Below are 13,670 nucleotides of genomic sequence, written 5' to 3'. Positions count from 1 at the left end.
AAGAATTCTGCATTCTCCCAGTGAAAGTCAAAGAATGCTGGACTTGAGGGGGCAACGGAGCCAAAGGGTGGACTTGCGTTTTCCACAGACAGAAATGGCTTATGTGTAGAATGGAGGAGCCTCGGGATCAGCGAATATGGAGGCTCAGACATCGGCCCAGCAAGCCACGCCAGGATGGCTGCTGCTGCCTGTCCGGGTCGGGTTACCAGTCAGTCACAAACACGCCGGCTCAGATTTGGAGGAAACTCTCACCAGGATCAGAAGTAGACTTTTTTTTTTTTTGGAAACTCAAAGAATACGATGAACGTTGCAAGTCTCCAAATATCAGTCCTCCGTATACAGTAAGTTCGTATCCAATGATGTTATATTTTTAAATTCAAGCATTCCTCCCAGCCACAGCACCCAGGGGTCAAGTCCTTCACTGCCTCATTTTTTTTTCTTCAAACATAACAGAAGACAACTGAATGAAAACGAGAGCAGCGCAGCAAACACAATGAAACACCTCAACACAACTGGCAAGAAGAACTCCGCTAACCACAATGCTCTACAACAACCATATCAACGCGGTGTGGCGGCTGCTAGTTAACGTCTTCACTTATTTAGCTCAGATCAGTCAGGTTTGTTGTTCGTTTTGCCATCGGCAGCTCATCCTACCTCCGCATGAAGTGGGTTTGGGGGGACGGTGGGCCGTTATTATTATTCATCACAGCAGAGGGGACATGCATTCTTCTAAAAGAGCCACCATCTACATTTTACCTTCATGAATTTGATTTTAAAAAGTCTGCCAGACTGAACCCCTCACACCCTACTGCCGGATCTGTCGTTTGTAGCCCACCTCACTGCTGCTTCATCTGGGGTCTTGCTGTCACTTTGTGATGTGCGTCTAAACCAATCTGTGACTTCTGATTGGGCAAATGACGGCTGGGTGTCCATGTGAGCACCTCCAGCGATGCCCGTCATGTGGGGGGCTCCCCATGTAGTGGTGCTCATCACTTGAAGGGCTCACATGCCTCATGTAGTGATGTCTTTCATATGTGAGGACCCCAACAAGTGTAATGATACTCATAACATGTGAGGCCCCCATCATATGAGACCACCCGATGTACTGAGCCTTGTCATGTGAGGACCCCCTAGCGTAATAATGTAATGAAGCTTGTCCCAGGAGGGTCCCACTCAGTGCGATGATGCTTGTCACATGATTACCCCCAAAATGGAGTGATGCTCATCATACAAGGTCCCCCACCCCGGTCCCCCCAAACCTTGTAGTGATGCCCATCACTCCCTGATCCTCCGCCTGTAAAGCTGATGTAGAAAGTCAGAGCACGGACTGCTAGACCACCCTGTGACTCTCGGTCCAAAGGGTCCAATCATCCTTACCCCATTTATGCAGACCTCCCTTATGCCAACAACTGGCAGAACATGTGGGATGCCAATGGCAGAGTACACCCTGGTTTATGCCATAAACTAAGAAAAGTTCAAATTCAGGAGAAGCTGATGATCAGTGGCATGAGGTTCAAGTTCATTTTCTGTCCCCACTTTGTCCAATTCAGGGTTGCAGGCTGCCAAGCATATCAACACCAACCCAGGACAGGAGGCCAGTCCACAGCAGTGCAGACTCGCCACCCATACCAGATGCCAGTTGACTTGAGAAGACCCACAGAGAGACACCAAGAGCATAAACCCTCTCAACTGATGGGGTCACTCGCTGTGTCACATTGGTGGGACCCGTCTGGCATAAACGTTGGAAGAACACCACCACGCAGGGCATTCATCAACTGAATTGTGATGGGCGCTATACACGATTGACCAGACTGGCACATTCACTTACTCTCCTTTTCTCTTAAGGCACCTTCACATGGCATGAGAGCATCTGTGTTCACAAGCGAGCCCTGAAGTGAACTGGCATCACAGCTCGACTTGGCGGTGGCAGTAAGCATAACGCCATACCAGATAGCATGGGCACAGCTGGTCAAGAAAGCCTCAGATGCTCTGTCTATTACAACGGACAAGCAAGCCCACCTTCAGCCATATAGTGCCTTTCACCTTTTACTGGTCATCCCTGCTCTTCTTTCTGCCCATCAGCTTTGTGCCGTCCGTGAGGCCCAGGCTGCACTGACCATATCGACCACTGGCTCTCCGCCTCTGGCAGCTTGTGCCACACAATTACAAAGCTCTAATCCTCTTGGCACCGGTGCTCTTAATTACTGACGTGCCTCCCAACCTCAGAGGCTGAGGCCTCCTCCTGACCAGCCATTTATTCTCGGCCCAGCGCTTTCGCGGTTTTAGACCATTTGCTGGTCATCAAACCTCTTGTGAACTTGAGGGCCATGTCCACGTGGAAGGCCCGAGCGCTCCAGGGGGCAGCTTTGCCCAAGCCTGAGGTTGGTGGGCTTCTGCTCGATTCTTTTTGGCCGATCGCTCCGTCCTTAAGCACCGTTTTGTTTGCCTTGATATTCAATCAGCTGAACGAAAGCTGGCGCTTTGGCAGACGTGCTGCACATTCTTTGATGAAATGACGTGCGAGGGAAAAGGAGAAGGACCTGCGTCCGCTGGGACAGGGGGGCGGAAAATGGAGCAAGCGGTCCAGCTGGCAGGGGAGCCTGCTGGATTTTTAATGACCGGCCACCCCCGCACAACTGGAGCTGCATTTGGATTTTCAGCCCCGCTTTGCTCCGTGGCCAGGAGACCCACAAAATGAGGGGCAGGAGCTGCTAATGGGGGGTGGGGGGCTCGATGCATCACACCCCCGTCACTGCTGGGTCCACGGCTGCCCTTTGTTTTAGATGTGATCGACGGGGTGCCCTCCTATATCCAAGTGTCACCTAAAACTCCAAAGGTAAGAGAAGTGCTCAGATCTGCATGTCCAACCAACCTAAAGGGTCTGAGCCCCCTTGACTTTAACCAATGGCCTCCTAAACCGCTTCGGCCATCGCTCGGCACTCAAGTCTAACAGTCAGGTTAGGGTCATCTGGACCGACGGCTGGCAGCGAGGGGACAAAACGGCAAACGCCACACCAGTGCCACTTTCAGTCCGTCCGCTTGCCGGGTCGCCGACGTTTTATCAGGTCATCCTACTGGGATAACCTCTGTCAAGTTCAACTGAGTTAAAAAGTACGTTTTAGATTCGATAATAATGTAGAAAAAATGTGGTTGTATAATCTGATTTGATTTTTTTTTTTTTTTTAAATTCATCAAGTTGCATCAATCGCACATACAGTCCTGGCAGACATTGAGAGCAGGGCGTTGATAGATAGATAGATAGATACTTCATTATTCCTAAGGTGAATTCACATACTGCAGCAGCAGCAACAATATTTAAATTAAAGAGTAATAAAACTGCAGGTAAAAGAGACAATAACTGTACTGTATATAATATTAACGTTTACCCCACCGGGTGGAACTGAAGAGTCGCAAAGTGTGGGGGAGGAACGATCACCTCAGTCTGTCACTGAAGCTGCTCCTCTGTCTGGAGATGATCTTGTTCAGTGGATTCTCCATGATTGACGGGACCCTGCTCAGCGCCTGTCACTCTGCCACGGATGTTAAACTGTCCAGCTTCATTCCTACAATAGAGCCTGCCTTCCTAACAAGTTTGTCAGGGCGTGAGGCGTCCTTCTTCTTTATGCTGCCTCCCCAGCACACCACCGCGTAGAAGAGGGCACTCGCCACAACCGTCTGGTAGAACAGCTACAGCATCTTATTGCAGATGTTGAAGGAGGCCTGCCTTCTAAGGAAGTATAGTCGGCTCTGACCTCTCTTACACAGAGCATCAGTATTGGCAGTAAGCAGGACATTATGAGACAGCACCCGTATGCTCACCGTGTCCATTGTGAAGATTTGACTTTCCTCCTCATTATTTGTTACTTGTCAAGACAAAACTGCCTGCAGTGAGCAGGTCTCCAGATGATGGAGGTACCGGCAGTGGCCACCAATGGTGGGCAGGCTCCTGGATCGTGTCCAACCCTGACAGGAGGGAAATCAAGCACAGATAGCAGCCACCCTGGGCCTTCTGCTATCTTTAGATGTTGGGTGGCTTAAGCAGTCTGGACAGGCTGAAGGCTGCCCGTGGCACACAGAGAGACTGCAGTGTCGCTGCTTGGTCAGCATCGGCATGGCCATTGTGCCCATGGGTTTCAGAGTCCCATGTGATAACCACACTGGCCAGATGTCTTCTTTACATGGGACCTGCAGACTCATGGAGTGGAGTAAGATTGTAATGTCAAGTCGGATGAGGTCCCTCCACTCAGATTGGCAGCTGCATTCTTGTCATCATTCCTAGTCTCTTCTTATCACTCATTACAATCAAAGGCTGCCATGAGCATTGCTGAGTATTACAGTGGGGACTCCCACACACACACACACAAGACTCCACTGTGCACAAATGTTCCAGTTCTCGAAGAGTTAAAAGTCCAGCACAGGTGGGCTGGCCGACCACTGAAGTGGTCTGGGATGCACATGGCAAGCCAGTCCTCGCCCATTAGCGTTTCTGTAGAGGCTGTGGAGAGACTCCAGACAGCTCAAGTTCTGAAAACCAGATGCAGTGACATCACGGGACAGGAAGTGCATGGGGGGGGTAAGAGAGAAAACAAGAGGCGCTGCCATCTCCTGACAGTGATGTCATCACCTCGGAATGCCGGGGGGGTTGTGTGTGTGTGTGTGTGTGTGTGAGGACCCTCTCCGGTCACTGGACCCTCCCCCGTCCACTGACACCATGAGAGTCAAAGCCCTTTCTCCAATCCGCACATGTGATCCGGGGCTGAGCACATGGACGCCCCCCTCCTCTCCTCTCCTCTTCTCTCAATGTGCAAACCAGACCCTGGACCCTGGGCCTCCCCTCTGCGCCATCAACCGCTGCGTGAACTCCTCACACTTTTGGGAGGTACAAGCCCTTGCCCGCCCCCCAATCTCTTTGTTTTCTCCTCTGACCGGGTGGACTTCCTGATTAATCGCAGCGGTGTGGTGAGCCAGTCCAGCTGCCAGCACATTCCCGGCAAAGGCAGCTGTGCTCTGGAGTGGTTCTAGGGGGCCTCCGCAGCTCACTCAGAGGACCTCTGGCTTGGCCGGGCCCCCTGGACCGCCGCGTAGGAGGGAGTTAGGGCACGGGAACATTCCTGCCACATCTCCCTTCCCAGCAGTGAAGGAGCAGCCCGGTCCAGACGGCCATACCCCTCGGCGCCCGCTGCCCTGCTCTCATCAACGTTTTATTTCCGTTTTGTCCGTGACAGGAGGGTTTCAGAGCTTTACAGAGGGGGTGGTTTGCGTGATTTTTTTCCCATCAGAATTTACACAAAGCTTTAGCAGCTGAGTGACCTTTGGACCTCACTGTGGAGGCAGCTGGCCTGTTCCTGGTCTGACCTTACAAGGCCGTCAAGCCCTTGTGCGTCACCCTCACCACCCACCACCCCCCCCACAAGACAGACAGATGACACTGTGCCTTATGCAGAGTCATCGGCCGTCCTTGTGTGTTGCTCAGCAGAGCCTGGGCCTGACTTAAGGGCACGTTGCACAATTTCTGTCAAATTCACAGCTACGCCAACGGGCACCTGCTTTGACGTTGTGCCTTCACTGCAAGGCGCTATAGCTGTAAGTTTAGAATCTAGAAGTCTAGAATATGAGGCACACAACAAAACAAAATGCTTGTCTTTCATATTATTTTCAATTCAAATAGCATGTGCTTAAGAAACACAAAAAGCACACAGCAAAGAATCAAACAAAAAAGTCCTAAAGTCCACTAAAGACGCCACACGCGCACGGGGCCTTTAGTTGTTAGGCGGTTTGCTACATCAAGGCGTGGGCAGCACAGCATGGGGTTAACGTGGCACACGGCCCGTCTGCCTGCATGGAGTCTGCATGTTCTCCTGTTGTTCATGCGGACCCCCCATCTCAACAACATACATGAGATTAACAAGTGCCCACAAGGGAAGACGGGCCTTGGCCTCAGGTCCACTGCTGCTTGGTCATCTCAGGACAGCAGCTTGAAGCAGCCAGTCATGTTAGGAAGACTTGCATTCCAACAAATGAAGCCCAGAAGGTCAGCAAGAAAGCTGGAATGGCCCTCACGGCTCTGCCGCAATCTCTATTGACTTGCTCTTTCAAATTCAGAGCCTTTCATTTTTTTTTTTCCCCCCTTATCCAGCAAGTCACACAAAGAAATGCAAAGCAAGCCAACAGATGACCAGGTAATCTGAGCCCGCTGGCACCTGTGGGTCCATCATGCAATATGACATATGTGTCAAAAGAATCTCTGAAAAGGGGAAATAAAAGTGCGGGTCTGCAGGACATCGAGCTGCTGTGGGCCAAAAAACATCTGGACGGTGATCTGCTCAGCGATTATGGAAATGTCTGGCATGGCACAAAGACAGCACTGAAAAGCCACCAAATTAAGTAACGGATTTCATTAACCTCAACGACTGGCCGCCGCCGTGAAAACGGTGGCCCTCCACTTACCGAGTTGGAGAACTCGCCAGTTTAGCTGGTCATCTGTTGGCTCTCTCCGCTGTTCTTTATTGTTTGGCTGCTAGTAAAAGAAGAAACAGTTAAGGGTTGTGAATATTAAAAAGCAACTCAGCTCAAGTAACAGTAGAAGGAGCCAAGATCCTGCAGCTTCTGCAGCCCACCAGGATTTGAGCTTGACGGCTGGGCTGTAAGGGCCCCTTCTGAGGTGTCGGTGGTGGACTTGACCATGACAGCCACATTCCAACCCTGCCTGCTTAGTCATCTGTTTTCAAATCTGCTTTATCAATTTACAGGTTCGCAGGAAGCTCAGTTCTAGCCCACCACCATCAAGTAGTAGGTAGACACCCACCAGGGAGTGGACAGTAACCCTTCAAATGGCATGGTCACACCGGGCCAAACTCTGGCTAGTAGGTACCTTATCTGAAGTATCATTGCCTAAACAGATACTGGGAGAACAAGCAAACTCCATGGATGACCAGGCTGGGATTCAGCCGCAGTCTCACGGGGCCGACAGACTAACCCATCCCACTTCAAAATGCAATGGCGCACCAGCAAGGACTGGTGAAGAAGTACAGCAGTAGGAAGGTACACTGTAGACGTAATGTAGCCCTCATGCGGAGACTGACAAACGGGTCACATTGTACCAGTGTGTGTGACAGACAAAAAGGTTAAGTGGAACATGTTTAAGATGATGCCCATTGGCATTTTGCCCGACCAGAGGTTCAGGTCAGGTGTAGGCAGAAAATCCTGGAAATGAGAAAAATGTCAGCAGGGAAGAAAGCAGGCCAGGCCAGGCCAGGCCAGCATCAATGTCACCCGGACTTGCATGGTCTCGTACAAATGCCAGACATGACGACAGCACTGCCATCATAATACCATACATCAACAGTGAAGTTGTCTTGAAAATGGCAAGGGAGGCCCCTTTACTAATGGCCCACTATCCAAAGTGTGAATTGTTTCATCACTTGCAAACGTCTGTGTCTGAATTGCTGGACAAAGTGAATGCAGTCAACAGCTGACCTCGGCCTCCATGCAGTCTGCCCTGACTCTGAGCCCATCCCAAACAACCCTTCAATGTCTTACCAAACACTGATGCTTTGTCCATCAGCAGCTCCTCTTCCAGGAGATCACCATGTTCACCAGTAAGTGTGTCACAGGAAAAACCTAGGATGGAAGAGATTAAAGCAGTCACTGTAAATGAAACAGAATGGTCAAGTTTAAGCGTGCTCCCACTCAACCCATACTTCTCTTTTTATAACAGAGGGTTTCAAAGGAAACCAAGGGAGTCCCTCAGGACAAAAACCAGTCTTGGAAAGGATGCCAGCCTAACACACGCTCATTCAGAAGGGTAGAAGGCCTCCTTGTTCATTGCTGTTCTATAAACACGAGTACTAAATGGCGACCCACACTGAAGACGGCTACAGAAAGTGTTTAGAAATGTATCAGACCTCATCAGGCGGGTTCCCAAACCCCCTCTACATCTGGTATTTGCAAACCCCTCACCACAGTGGCATCTTAATGAAGGCCACACGCCCCGTCACAGGGTCACATTAAACCCCTAAAATTGTCAGAGCCTAACAGGCTCACTTTGGTCAAAGGCGCCTTCACAAAAAGAGCTGTTTGTTAGCAGCGACAGTAGCGACTGCCTTCAATATTTCATGTCAGCTGTGTCATGGACAGAAAATGTCACACACATTATTTTGTGGTTTCAGAGATGCTCCATCCAAAAAAATGGGTAATCACACAGAAAAAAAAAAAAAATGTGCCCACAACGTCATGGGCCACGACCTCCATCTTTAAGAACAGAAAATTGGAGATGATTACAGGTTACTTATGAGCTTTAATACTTGTACGGTTTTATTTACTTATTAAAAAAAAAAAAAGAGAGAAAAACCTTTTTGAAAGTTTGGAGGAGGAGCTTTCCCTGGCAAATCCGAACTTCTCCTCTGCGGATTCTTCTAAACTCTTGACCCCGGTGCCACCCAGACTGGGCTCAGCATCTTGGGATGTCTGTCACGCCAAACCCCAAGTGTGACATCTGCTATCCATAAAAGAGCCAGAACTCTCGCCACCACACAAGCGCAGCATCCAATGGAAAAATATTTTACCGATTATAACTCCAAAACCCATCTAACTGTGGCAGCCGGGAGCCTCAGGCATTCCTCTCTCCGGCAACACTAACCCCTTCACTGCCAGATCAGTGCCACAGACGCACACACCACACAGAACACAGAGAGGCTGCAGGAGGCATTTACAGCATCACGGCTAGTGGATGGGCAGAGCAAGAGGCACATAACAAGTTTAGGACACTGCAGTCAGTCAGTGCCAGTCAGCAATCTGCCCCACCAGGGGTTCAGCTCAGGTGTGGCCTGAAAGTCCCAGAAATTACAAGAATGTCAGCAGAGGACGACGCCAAAACAGGACTTGTTTCATCATCTTTACTGCAGCCTTTCTGGAGACAGGATTTCTGGGCCTCAGCGAGGGAGGAGGAGGAGTCCTGGCAGAGGAGTGTTTTACAGTAGCAATTATGGAGCAACTGTGGAGAGATGGAAATGTAAATTTTCGTTGTAATTATGATGTACAGATAAATAGGACAGCCATTATCATCATCATCATCATCCCCCGAGGTAGCCAAGGTGTTTCATTTATTATGATGCACAGAGTTCAGCACACACTGGAGTTATGACGCCACCGCCACACAACGACATTATTACATGGAATGGCAAAATATTTCCTAAGGCCCATGTGGTGTAAAAATTTTATTGTTTGTTCATTTTTTTTAATAAATAAAACCCAATGGATTGACTGTGCAATGGGAAAAGCAGATATGAAAAAATGAATGAGGAGCGTTTTATTTGCAGCTCGGTGTCAATTTAAAACTGGAAGAAGTGATGGCTGTTAAAACATTCAACAAAGTATTTATTTAATAAAGATCAAAACAAAAGAAACTGTTAAAATTTACAATTCTTAAAAAAATTATAGAACCTAATAAATGGAAAAAACCACTGGACTGTCCAGAAAGAGCATATAAGAAAGTGAAACTCTTCCCTGGGATTGATGCTGTGGTTGTGAAGCGTCCCGGTAGCGGGGTCTCCATTAAAGTGCAACGGTGTAATACAGCGATGGGAGGCGCTGCTCACAGGGCCATATTAGGACTTCCTCACCTTGATACTTGGGCCCATCCAAATGATAATTTTAAAAATAATTGGCTGAAACACTTTAACAATTAAAACTGATATGGAAATTATGTCTACAGCCATTTTCAGTAAGTAAATGATCACACAGGAGTAAGTAATTCTTATTACAAACATTAATCTTCAACATTTCACTCAGTGTAAACCAGTCTGGAATAAACTCTACACTATTTGATTTATCCCAGTGGACAGTTTAACATGTTTGGGAGCCTTCTCAGAAGTGTAGCATCTATCCCATAAACTTGCACCACTTTATTTGTGTTTTGTGTCCAAGTTTATAAAGTAATCCTAAGCAGTAATGGCCATTTTAAAACTGCACTCTAAGCTCCTCACATATAGCACATATGTGCATAGATACATTTCTGCTTTCAACCAATTCCGACTAATATGATTTGGGCAGTGAGGCTCAGCTGCAATAAGGAATCATTTAAAACAGAACAATAAATTACAATGAGAACAATAAAAAATGCAAATGCCAGACTGCCTCGGCTGTATGACCAGCACAAGTCTGCCACCTGGTGGACAGGAGCACCACTCGTAGCACTTGGAAACTCACAAAAAAGGCAGGCCCAAAAAGCCAAAGGGACCAAACTCTACCCATAAAGACCCCAAGGGTACTTTTCAGATCCTAAGAATAAAAGCAAGCTTTCTCATCTTTGGAGATTTTAATTATTTTACTCCTTTCACAAAATGTGGAAGACCAATAAGATACTTCAAAAACTGATCCTTTCACATGAAAGCTGTAGCCATGTGCATGATGTGCCTGCACCTTGTTTATGTCATTGCTATCACATAAGACAATCTGCTACTAGCAGCATACAGTCATTACTTTTATTGCACTCTGATAATTATCACAATTCTCAGACATTCATTTTATGATCGCGTCAACACAGACACACACTTAAGTAAGTAAACGTGTTGATCCTAATAGTATAAACAACCCAAACTTTTTCTGGAGCTCTCAACTTTGTTTGCATTCTGAAATCAAGAGCAGACACTATAAATTACAAATCTATGGTGACATATGATTAACAATGCACTGCAACCTTACCACCAGCGGCTGTGAAGAGGTCAGACTCAAAGCAACTTGCTACTGAATTAGCATTTTAGTGCAGACGTGCATTTCAGTTGGTTCAGCAGCCAATGACTTCCAAACAACTTGGATTTTATCTAAATTGTCAATTCTTTAAAACACTTACCTGATGCCAAGCCAGGAATTATTTCAGAGGATGCAATCAATTTTAAGTCCACGCAAACCTATTTTATCAGCAACACTACCTACTAATGCATTATCAGCAGACATCTTGTTTATACATAACATCAATAAAACACACAGTCTTACGGTGGTCTATCAGTTCACAAACCATCTACATTCCAAGAATTTAATGTGAAAGGCAAGTCACGTCTGATGAGCCCCAGTGTGAACTGCAGGTGTTAAATTGCTAAACATTAAATATAAAATAGTAATGTTTTGGAAAGATTCTCAAATCAATAAGTATTTCAGACAATAAAAAAGAAGAAATGTACTAAAAACACAAGTCCAGTAAGTCAGCATTCATTTACTGGTACAAGTTAGCTTGACTTGAAGACTGGCTAAAATAAACATTCAAAAACACTGCAGTCCTCTAAGGCCAAACATCTTCACTACTGCCACAGAGGAATAGCAGAAGCTCCAAATGAATCATAGCTCTGTTTTACAGCACTTTAAAATTAGTAATAGCCCATTAAGTACTCCGAACTTAACTTTTTATTTGAAGTCATTAGAGCCAATCCCAGCAGCACAGGGCCTGAGGCAGGGACCAAACCACAGACAGGGCACTCTCATTAACACTTCATGGAAATGCATTAAGAAAACGCGCACTATTAACAAATCCTGATGGCAGAGAGGCTGTAGATAAAACATAACCTTCAAGTAAGATTTCAAGAGTCAGAAATAGCTCATAATGTGAAAATTAAGAAAACTGCAATAGAAACAGGATAAATGATACAAGAAAAAACCCTCTAGCCCGGCAAACTATTTACACTGTGTGCACAATTATTAGGCAAGTGACCATATCATAATTTTCATGCATATATTCCATCTCCAAGGTGCTTATTGGACTTAAGCATATCAGGTGATGTGTGTTTGTGTAATGAGGGAGGATGTGTCCTAAGGAGATCAACACCCCACATCAAGGTGTGTATAATTATTAGGCAACTTGTTTTCCTCAGGCAAAATGGGCCAAAAAAGAGATTTAACTGACTCTGAAAAATCAAAAATTGTAAAAAGTCTTCCAGAGGGATGCAGCACTCTCCATATTGCTCAGATATTGGGGCGTGATCACAGAACCAACAAGCGTTTTGTTACAAATAGTCAACAGGGTCGAAAGAAACCTGTTGGTGAAAAAAAAACGCAAATTAACTGCCACAGATTTGAGAAGAATCAAACGTGAAGTTACCAGGAACCCATTATCCTCCACTGCTGTCATATTTCAGAACTGCAACCTACCTGTAGTGCTTAGAAGTACAAGGTGTTCAGTGCTCAGAGACATGGCCAAGGTAAGGAAGGCTGAAACCCGACCACCACTGAACAAGACACATAAACTGAAGGAGTACCTGAATACAGATTTTTCAAAGGTTTTATGGACTGATGAGATGAAAGTGACTCTTGATGGACCAGATGGATGGGCCCGTGGCTGGATCAGTAATGGGCACAGAGTTCCACTTCGACTCAGACGCCAGCAAGGTGGAGGTGGGGTACTGATATGGGTTGGTATTATTGAAGATCAGCTAGTTGGACCTTTTCAGGTTGAAGATGGACTCAAATTCAACTCCCAAACCTACTGCTAGTTTTTAGAAGACACTTTCTTCAAGCAATGGTACAGGGAAAAAGTCAGCATCATTCAAGGGGACCATGATTTTTATACAGGGCAATGCTCCATCACATGCATCAAAGTACTCCACTGCGTGGCCCAGCCAGTAAAGGCCTTAAAGATGACAAAAACGGCATAACCCTCTTCCTCACCTGACCTAAAGCCTATTGAGAACTTGTGGGCCCTTCTTAAACAGGAGATTTACAGGGAAGGAGAGCAGTACACCTCTCTGAACAGTGTCGGGGAGGCTGTGGTTACTGCTGCACAAAAAGTTGATCAGCAACAGATCAAGAAACTAACAGATTCCATGAATGGAAGGCTTATTGCTGTTATTGAAAAGAAGGATGGCTATATTGGCCACCAATTTTTTTTTCCATGTCAGAAATGTTTATTTGGAAATTGTGATGTTTGTTTATTATTCTCACTTTAACAGATGAAAATACATAAGGGAGATCGGGAAAATGTAAGTTTTTGATTTAGTTGCATAATTAGTTGCACACTAATAGTTGCCTAATAATTGTGCACACACGTATATTCCCCTGATAATGTTCACACTCACATTTCCTTTGCATAACATTCAGGTTTATTACCATTTTGGATTGACCGATGGCTCTGTTCTGTATTTATTTCACATTAAAATTAATCCCAAAAATACAACTTGCCTAATAATTGTGCACAGTGTGTATTTGATTAACAGCACCAGCATGTGGAGGAACTGGACATCAAGAATCATACCGATCTCAAGTAAGGATGGATAAAATGTCACAAAGACAGCAAAGTATTAGAGCTGTGATGAGTGAACGCTTCACGATTAGTTTACAATTTATTTTATTTTATTGTACATGCTTTCTCGCAATAGCAAATAAAAAATGATAAAAGAAAATCCTGAAACAAGACTTCTTCCAAGAGATTTTTTCAAGTCCCGGGAGATGAGACTTCTGCCAAGAGATTTTGTCAAGTCCTGCCTGCCACTCAACCATTTACAACCACTTCCCCGTATGCAAGTGGCAGATCTGCGAAGTGGCTAGAGCGTAGCGCCCGCCCGGGGGTTGGCGAGCCCCCTAGTTATCAACAAAGAAAAAATGAATACACATATAGAAAAACATGTTTGGTACTATACCTAAACAAAAAAAGGTCTACACAGGAGAACAGCCAAACCCAAAGGGAG

This window comes from Polypterus senegalus, chromosome 6 (assembly GCF_016835505.1).
Source record: "Polypterus senegalus isolate Bchr_013 chromosome 6, ASM1683550v1, whole genome shotgun sequence".
Classification (NCBI taxonomy): domain Eukaryota; kingdom Metazoa; phylum Chordata; class Cladistia; order Polypteriformes; family Polypteridae; genus Polypterus; species Polypterus senegalus.
Note: the sequence above shows the minus strand (reverse complement) of the source record.